The sequence below is a fragment of the Pimephales promelas genome, chromosome 11 (genome assembly GCF_988280905.1).
Source record: "Pimephales promelas chromosome 11, fPimPro1.hap1.1, whole genome shotgun sequence".
In the NCBI taxonomy this organism is placed as follows: Eukaryota; Metazoa; Chordata; class Actinopteri; order Cypriniformes; family Leuciscidae; genus Pimephales; species Pimephales promelas.
Genome location: NC_142779.1, coordinates 34,050,236 through 34,059,982, shown reverse-complemented (window position 1 = coordinate 34,059,982; position 9,747 = coordinate 34,050,236).

Below are 9,747 nucleotides of genomic sequence, written 5' to 3'. Positions count from 1 at the left end.
GAACAGTCATTTTATCTCTGCTGACTTAATCTCAGATTTTGGCAGTTCAAAGGAACATTATATAGAAGAAATTGTGGAAAATGTGTCATGTTGCTCTCAGCAGTTTAATTTGACTCCTCTTTTAAAGTTCACAAAGCCTTATCAAATTTGGACTGTAAAAAATCAGCAGGGTCTGATAAAATAGAGCCTTACTTTTTCAAAATTGCTGCAGATCTTATAACAGAGCCCATTACTTCCATTTTAAATTTAAGTTTAAACTCAAATGTTATTCCCCGCGCATGGAAATCGGCTACGATCCTACCCTTGTTAAAAGGTGGTGATCCATCGGAGTTGAATAATTATCGACCAATTTCAAGGCTGTCGGTGATAGCAAAAGTTTTTGAATCTTTTGTAAATGATCAAGTAAAACAGTTTTTAACTGAAAATAATATTTTAAATGAATTCCAGTAAGGATTTAGAGCAGGTCACAGTACTATAACAGCAGCCATGCTGGTCACAGCCTTGTTTGTAGATCTCTCCAAAGCATTTGATTCCGTAGACCATAAACTTTTGTTGCAGAGACTTAGATGTGTGGGTTTTAGTGAAACAGCTCTCAACTGGTTTGATAATTACTTATCAGAAAGAACTCAGTGTGTCTCAGTTGAAAATTTTACTTCAGCAGAACAAATAATTAAAAAAGATGTCCCACAGGGTTCTATTTTAGCACCAATTTTATTTTCTATTTATATCAATGATATAGGTTGTGGGATAACACCAGCTAGAATTCATCTATATGCTGATGACACAGTTATTTATACAGTGGCAAACTCTATTAATCAAGCCATAGAGCTTTTGCAAGTTTCTTTTCGGTCTTTGCAATTGTCATTGTTAAGTTTGAAATTGGATTTGAACACAAAAAAAAAAAACGAACTACATGCTTTTCACTCGTGCTCCCATCAACACAGATCATCCGATCTTAAGTTTGAAGGGGGACTGCATAGAAAGAGTAAAATGTTACAAATACTTAGGCATATGGTTAGATGAAAAACTAGGTTTCAATGCACATATTGAAAATCTCTTGAAAAAGCTTAGACCGAAACTGGGTTTCCTCTTTCGTTTAAAGAAATGTTTTCCTTTTGAAGCAAGAAAGAGAATTATTCAAAGCTGTTTCCTCTCAGTATTGGATTACGGTGATGTGATTTATTTACATGCAGGTTCATCATCGTTAAAAAAACTAGACTGTGTTTACCATGCTGCCTTACGCTTTGTGACCAATGCCTCTCCACGCACTCATCATTGTACCTTGTACGAATTGGTGGGTTGGACTTCTTTGTTTCAGAGGAGAAAAATACACATGTTGCTATTCATTGCTATAGGCTTTGTTAGGCAAATTACCAATTTATATATGTCGTTTATTATCTTACTGCATTTATAATTATAGCACTAGATCTAGTTAAAAACTGCTTTTAAAGGTTCCTAGAGTGCGTTCAGAGCTTGGTAAAACATCCTTTTCTTTGCCCCTTGGTTATGGAATGAGCTGCAGAGTATAATAATGATAAAAACTCTTCCCCCTTTAAATGTTTTTAAAAATCTTTTATTGACAAATTTAAAGGAAACGTGTGCGTGTTTTGTAAAGTAAAAAAAAAACGTAAGAGGTACCACTGTCGTTTTTTTTTTTCGGGCCGAATTTTTGAGTTTCGATATCTCAGCTCTGGAAGGGGCTAGAGCCTCCATTTTTGCACTCAGGTCTAAGTCTCATGGCCCTCTATCAGAATCCAGAGTTTTAGGAAGATTGGAGAAACTTAATTTTTCGCCTGAAAAAAAAAACGTAAGGGGTACCACTGTCGTTTTTTTTTCGGGCCGAATTTTTGAGTTTCGATATCTCAGCTCTGGAAGGGGCTAGAGCCTCCATTTTTGCACTCAGGTCTAAGTCTCATGGCCCTCTATCAGAATCCAGAGTTTTGGGAAAATTGGAGAAACGTAATTTTTCGCCCGAAAAAAAAAAGTAAGGGGTACCACTGTCGGTTTTTTTTCGGGCCGAATTTTTGAGTTTCGATATCTCAGCTCTGGAAGGGGCTAAAGCCTCCATTTTTGCACTCAGGTCTAAGTCTCATGGCCCTCTATCAGAATTTGGGAAGATTGGAGAAACTTAATTTTTCGCCCAAAAAAAAAAAACGTAAGGGGTACCACTGTCGTTTTTTTTTCGGGCCGAATTTTTGAGTTTCGATATCTCAGCTCTGGAAGGGGCTACAGCCTCCATTTTTGCACTCAGGTCTAAGTCTCATGGCCCTCTATCAGAATCCAGAGTTTTGGGAAGATTGGAGAAACTAAATTTTTCGCCCCAAAAAAAAAACGTAAGGGGTACCACTGTCGTTTTTTTTTTCGGGCCGAATTTTTGAGTTTCGATATCTCAGCTCTGGAAGGGGCTAGAGCCTCCATTTTTGCACTCAGGTCTAAGTCTCATGGCCCTCTACCACAATTTGGGAAGATTGGAGAAACTTAATTTTTCGCCCAAAAAAAAAAACGTAAGGGGTACCACTGTCGTTTTTTTTTTTTCGGGCCGATTTTTTGAGTTTCGATATCTCAGCTCTGGAAGGGGCTAGAGCCTCCATTTTTGCACTCAGGTCTAAGTCTCATGGCCCTCTATCAGAATCCAGAGTTTTGGGAAGATTGGAGAAACTTAATTTTTCGCCTGAAAAAAAAAACGTAAGGGGTACCACTGTCGTTTTTTTTTCGGGCCGAATTTTTGAGTTTCGATATCTCAGCTCTGGAAGGGGCTAGAGCCTCCATTTTTGCACTCAGGTCTAAGTCTCATGGCCCTCTATCAGAATCCAGAGTTTTGGGAAAATTGGAGAAACGTAATTTTTCGCCCGAAAAAAAAAAGTAAGGGGTACCACTGTCGGTTTTTTTTCGGGCCGAATTTTTGAGTTTCGATATCTCAGCTCTGGAAGGGGCTAAAGCCTCCATTTTTGCACTCAGGTCTAAGTCTCATGGCCCTCTATCAGAATTTGGGAAGATTGGAGAAACTTAATTTTTCGCCCAAAAAAAAAAAACGTAAGGGGTACCACTGTCGTTTTTTTTTCGGGCCGAATTTTTGAGTTTCGATATCTCAGCTCTGGAAGGGGCTACAGCCTCCATTTTTGCACTCAGGTCTAAGTCTCATGGCCCTCTATCAGAATCCAGAGTTTTGGGAAGATTGGAGAAACTGAATTTTTCGCCCCAAAAAAAAAACGTAAGGGGTACCACTGTCGTTTTTTTTTTCGGGCCGAATTTTTGAGTTTCGATATCTCAGCTCTGGAAGGGGCTAGAGCCTCCATTTTTGCACTCAGGTCTAAGTCTCATGGCCCTCTACCACAATTTGGGAAGATTGGAGAAACTTAATTTTTCGCCCAAAAAAAAAAACGTAAGGGGTACCACTGTCGTTTTTTTTTTTTTCGGGCCGATTTTTTGAGTTTCGATATCTCAGCTCTGGAAGGGGCTAGAGCCTCCATTTTTGCACTCAGGTCTAAGTCTCATGGCCCTCTATCAGAATCCAGAGTTTTGGGAAGATTGGAGAAACTTAATTTTTCGCCCAAAAAAAAAAAAAACGTAAGGGGTACCACTGTCGGTTTTTTTTCGGGCCGAATTTTTGAGTTTCGATATCTCAGCTCTGGAAGGGGCTAGAGCCTCCATTTTTGCACTCAGGTCTAAGTCTCATGGCCCTCTATCAGAATTTGGGAAGATTGGAGAAACTTACTTTTTCGCCCAAAAAAAAAAAACGTAAGGGGTACCACTGTCGTTTTTTTTCGGGCCGAATTTTTGAGTTTCGATATCTCAGCTCTGGAAGGGGCTAGAGCCTCCATTTTTGCACTCAGGTCTAAGTCTCATGGCCCTCTATCAGAATTTGGGAAGATTGGAGAAACTTAATTTTTCACCCAAAAAAAAAACGTAAGGGGTACCACTGTCGTTTTTTTTTTCGGGCCGAATTTTTGAGTTTCGATATCTCAGCTCTGGAAGGGGCTAGAGCCTCCATTTTTGCACTCAGGTCTAAGTCTCATGGCCCATTATCAGAATATGGGAAGATTGGAGAAACTTAATTTTTCGCCCCCAAAAAAAACGTAAGGGGTACCACTGTCGTTTTTTTTTTCGGGCCGAATTTTTGAGTTTCGATATCTCAGCTCTGGAAGGGGCTAGAGCCTCCATTTTTGCACTCAGGTCTAAGTCTCATGGCCCTCTACCATAATTTGGGAAGATTGGAGAAACTTAATTTTTCGCCCAAAAAAAAAACGTAAGGGGTACCACTGTCGTTTTTTTTTCGGGCCGAATTTTTGAGTTTCGATATCTCAGCTCTGGAAGGGGCTAGAGCCTCCATTTTTGCACTCAGGTCTAAGTCGCATGGCCCTCTATCAGAATCCAGAGTTTTGGGAAGATTGGAGAAACTTAATTTTTCGCCCGAAAAAAAAAAACGTAAGGGGCCCCACTGTCGTTTTTTTTTCGGGCCGAATTTTTGAGTTTCGATATCTCAGCTCTGGAAGGGGCTAGAGCCTCCATTTTTGCACTCAGGTCTAAGTCTCATGGCCCTCTATCAGAATCCAGAGTTTTGGGAAAATTGGAGAAACTTAATTTTTCGCCCGAAAAAAAAAACGTAAGGGGTACCACTGTCGTTTTTTTTTTTCGGGCCGAATTTTTGAGTTTCGATATCTCAGCTCTGGAAGGGGCTAGAGCCTCCATTTTTGCACTCAGGTCTAAGTATCATGGCCCTCTATCAGAATTTGGGAAGATTGGAGAAACTTAATTTTTCGCCCCAAAAAAAAAAACGTAAGGGGTACCACTGTCGTTTTTTTTTTCGGGCCGAATTTTTGAGTTTCGATATCTCAGCTCTGGAAGGGGCTAGAGCCTCCATTTTTGCACTCAGGTCTAAGTCTCATGGCCCTCTATCAGAATTTGAGAAGATTGGAGAAACTTAATTTTTCGCCCAAAAAAAAAAACCGTAAGGGGTACCACTGTCGTTTTTTTTTTTCGGGCCGAATTTTTGAGTTTCGATATCTCAGCTCTGGAAGGGGCTAGAGCCTCCATTTTTGCATTCAGGTCTAAGTCTCATGGCCCTCTATCAGAATTTGGGAAGATTGGAGAAACTTAATTTTTCGCCCAAAAAAACAAAACGTAAGGGGTACCACTGTCGTTTTTTTTTCGGGCCGAATTTTTGAGTTTCGATATCTCAGCTCTGGAAGGGGCTAGAGCCTCCATTTTTGCACTCAGGTCTAAGTCTCATGGCCCTCTATCAGAATCCAGAGTTTTGGGAAGATTGGAGAAACTAAATTTTTCGCCCCAAAAAAAAACGTAAGGGGTACCACTGTCGTTTTTTTTTTCGGGCCGAATTTTTGAGTTTCGATATCTCAGCTCTGGAAGGGGCTAGAGCCTCCATTTTTGCACTCAGGTCTAAGTCTCATGGCCCTCTACCACAATTTGGGAAGATTGGAGAAACTTAATTTTTCGCCCAAAAAAAAAACGTAAGGGGTACCACTGTCGTTTTTTTTTTTTCGGGCCGAATTTTTGAGTTTCGATATCTCAGCTCTGGAAGGGGCTAGAGCCTCCATTTTTGCACTCAGGTCTAAGTCTCATGGCCCTCTATCAGAATTTGGGAAGATTGGAGAAACTTACTTTTTCGCCCAAAAAAAAAAACGTAAGGGGTACCACTGTCGTTTTTTTTCGGGCCGAATTTTTGAGTTTCGATATCTCAGCTCTGGAAGGGGCTAGAGCCTCCATTTTTGCACTCAGGTCTAAGTCTCATGGCCCTCTATCAGAATTTGGGAAGATTGGAGAAACTTACTTTTTCGCCCAAAAAAAAAAACGTAAGGGGTACCACTGTCGTTTTTTTTCGGGCCGAATTTTTGAGTTTCGATATCTCAGCTCTGGAAGGGGCTAGAGCCTCCATTTTTGCACTCAGGTCTAAGTCTCATGGCCCTCTATCAGAATTTGGGAAGATTGGAGAAACTTAATTTTTCACCCAAAAAAAAAACGTAAGGGGTACCACTGTCGTTTTTTTTTCGGGCCGAATTTTTGAGTTTCGATATCTCAGCTCTGGAAGGGGCTAGAGCCTCCATTTTTGCACTCAGGTCTAAGTCTCATGGCCCATTATCAGAATATGGGAAGATTGGAGAAACTTAATTTTTCGCCCCCAAAAAAAACGTAAGGGGTACCACTGTCGTTTTTTTTTTCGGGCCGAATTTTTGAGTTTCGATATCTCAGCTCTGGAAGGGGCTAGAGCCTCCATTTTTGCACTCAGGTCTAAGTCTCATGGCCCTCTACCATAATTTGGGAAGATTGGAGAAACTTAATTTTTCGCCCAAAAAAAAAACGTAAGGGGTACCACTGTCGTTTTTTTTTTTCGGGCCGATTTTTTGAGTTTCGATATCTCAGCTCTGGAAGGGGCTAGAGCCTCCATTTTTGCACTCAGGTCTAAGTCTCATGGCCCTCTATCAGAATCCAGAGTTTTGGGAAGATTGGAGAAACTTAATTTTTCGCCCAAAAAAAAAAAAACGTAAGGGGTACCACTGTCGGTTTTTTTTCGGGCCGAATTTTTGAGTTTCGATATCTCAGCTCTGGAAGGGGCTAGAGCCTCCATTTTTGCACTCAGGTCTAAGTCTCATGGCCCTCTATCAGAATTTGGGAAGATTGGAGAAACTTAATTTTTCACCCAAAAAAAAAACGTAAGGGGTACCACTGTCGTTTTTTTTTCGGGCCGAATTTTTGAGTTTCGATATCTCAGCTCTGGAAGGGGCTAGAGCCTCCATTTTTGCACTCAGGTCTAAGTCGCATGGCCCTCTATCAGAATCCAGAGTTTTGGGAAGATTGGAGAAACTTAATTTTTCGCCCGAAAAAAAAAAAACGTAAGGGGCCCCACTGTCGTTTTTTTTTCGGGCCGAATTTTTGAGTTTCGATATCTCAGCTCTGGAAGGGGCTAGAGCCTCCATTTTTGCACTCAGGTCTAAGTCTCATGGCCCTCTATCAGAATCCAGAGTTTTGGGAAAATTGGAGAAACTTAATTTTTCGCCCGAAAAAAAAAACGTAAGGGGTACCACTGTCGTTTTTTTTTTTCGGGCCGAATTTTTGAGTTTCGATATCTCAGCTCTGGAAGGGGCTAGAGCCTCCATTTTTGCACTCAGGTCTAAGTATCATGGCCCTCTATCAGAATTTGGGAAGATTGGAGAAACTTAATTTTTCGCCCCAAAAAAAAAAACGTAAGGGGTACCACTGTCGTTTTTTTTTTCGGGCCGAATTTTTGAGTTTCGATATCTCAGCTCTGGAAGGGGCTAGAGCCTCCATTTTTGCACTCAGGTCTAAGTCTCATGGCCCTCTATCAGAATTTGAGAAGATTGGAGAAACTTAATTTTTCGCCCAAAAAAAAAAAACGTAAGGGGTACCACTGTCGTTTTTTTTTTTCGGGCCGAATTTTTGAGTTTCGATATCTCAGCTCTGGAAGGGGCTAGAGCCTCCATTTTTGCATTCAGGTCTAAGTCTCATGGCCCTCTATCAGAATTTGGGAAGATTGGAGAAACTTAATTTTTCGCCCAAAAAAACAAAACGTAAGGGGTACCACTGTCGTTTTTTTTTTCGGGCCGAATTTTTGAGTTTCGATATCTCAGCTCTGGAAGGGGCTAGAGCCTCCATTTTTGCACTCAGGTCTAAGTCTCATGGCCCTCTATCAGAATTTGGGAAGATTGGAGAAACTTAATTTTTCGCCCCCAAAAAAAAAACGTAAGGGGTACCACTGTCGTTTTTTTTTTCGGGCCGAATTTTTGAGTTTCGATATCTCAGCTCTGGAAGGGGCTAGAGCCTCCATTTTTGCACTCAGGTCTAAGTCTCATGGCCCTCTATCAGAATTTGGGAAGATTGGAGAAACTTAATTTTTCACCCAAAAAAAAACGTAAGGGGTACCACTGTCGTTTTTTTTTTCGGGCCGAATTTTTGAGTTTCGATATCTCAGCTCTGGAAGGGGCTAGAGCCTCCATTTTTGCACTCAGGTCTAAGTCTCATGGCCCTCTATCAGAATATGGGAAGATTGGAGAAACTTAATTTTTCGCCCCAAAAAAAAAACGTAAGGGGTACCACTGTCGTTTTTTTTTGGGCCGAATTTTTGAGTTTCGATATCTCAGCTCTGGAAGGGGCTACAGCCTCCATTTTTGCACTCAGGTCTAAGTCTCATGGCCCTCTATCAGAATCCAGAGTTTTGGGAAGATTGGAGAAACTAAATTTTTCGCCCCAAAAAAAAACGTAAGGGGTACCACTGTCGTTTTTTTTTTCGGGCCGAATTTTTGAGTTTCGATATCTCAGCTCTGGAAGGGGCTAGAGCCTCCATTTTTGCACTCAGGTCTAAGTCTCATGGCCCTCTACCACAATTTGGGAAGATTGGAGAAACTTAATTTTTCGCCCAAAAAAAAAACGTAAGGGGTACCACTGTCGTTTTTTTTTTCGGGCCGATTTTTTGAGTTTCGATATCTCAGCTCTGGAAGGGGCTAGAGCCTCCATTTTTGCACTCAGGTCTAAGTCTCATGGCCCTCTATCAGAATCCAGAGTTTTGGGAAGATTGGAGAAACTAAATTTTTCGCCCCAAAAAAAAACGTAAGGGGTACCACTGTCGTTTTTTTTTTCGGGCCGAATTTTTGAGTTTCGATATCTCAGCTCTGGAAGGGGCTAGAGCCTCCATTTTTGCACTCAGGTCTAAGTCTCATGGCCCTCTACCACAATTTGGGAAGATTGGAGAAACTTAATTTTTCGCCCAAAAAAAAAACGTAAGGGGTACCACTGTCGTTTTTTTTTTTCGGGCCGATTTTTTGAGTTTCGATATCTCAGCTCTGGAAGGGGCTAGAGCCTCCATTTTTGCACTCAGGTCTAAGTCTCATGGCCCTCTATCAGAATCCAGAGTTTTGGGAAGATTGGAGAAACTTAATTTTTCGCCCAAAAAAAAAAAAAACGTAAGGGGTACCACTGTCGGTTTTTTTTCGGGCCGAATTTTTGAGTTTCGATATCTCAGCTCTGGAAGGGGCTAGAGCCTCCATTTTTGCACTCAGGTCTAAGTCTCATGGCCCTCTATCAGAATCCAGAGTTTTGGGAAAATTGGAGAAACTTAATTTTTCGCCCGAAAAAAAAAACGTAAGGGGTACCACTGTCGTTTTTTTTTTTCGGGCCGAATTTTTGAGTTTCGATATCTCAGCTCTGGAAGGGGCTAGAGCCTCCATTTTTGCACTCAGGTCTAAGTATCATGGCCCTCTATCAGAATTTGGGAAGATTGGAGAAACTTAATTTTTCGCCCCAAAAAAAAAAAACGTAAGGGGTACCACTGTCGTTTTTTTTTTCGGGCCGAATTTTTGAGTTTCGATATCTCAGCTCTGGAAGGGGCTAGAGCCTCCATTTTTGCACTCAGGTCTAAGTCTCATGGCCCTCTATCAGAATTTGAGAAGATTGGAGAAACTTAATTTTTCGCCCAAAAAAAAAAAACGTAAGGGGTACCACTGTCGTTTTTTTTTTTCGGGCCGAATTTTTGAGTTTCGATATCTCAGCTCTGGAAGGGGCTAGAGCCTCCATTTTTGCATTCAGGTCTAAGTCTCATGGCCCTCTATCAGAATTTGGGAAGATTGGAGAAACTTAATTTTTCGCCCAAAAAAACAAAACGTAAGGGGTACCACTGTCGTTTTTTTTTTCGGGCCGAATTTTTGAGTTTCGATATCTCAGCTCTGGAAGGGGCTAGAGCCTCCATTTTTGCACTCAGGTCTAAGTCTCATGGCCCTC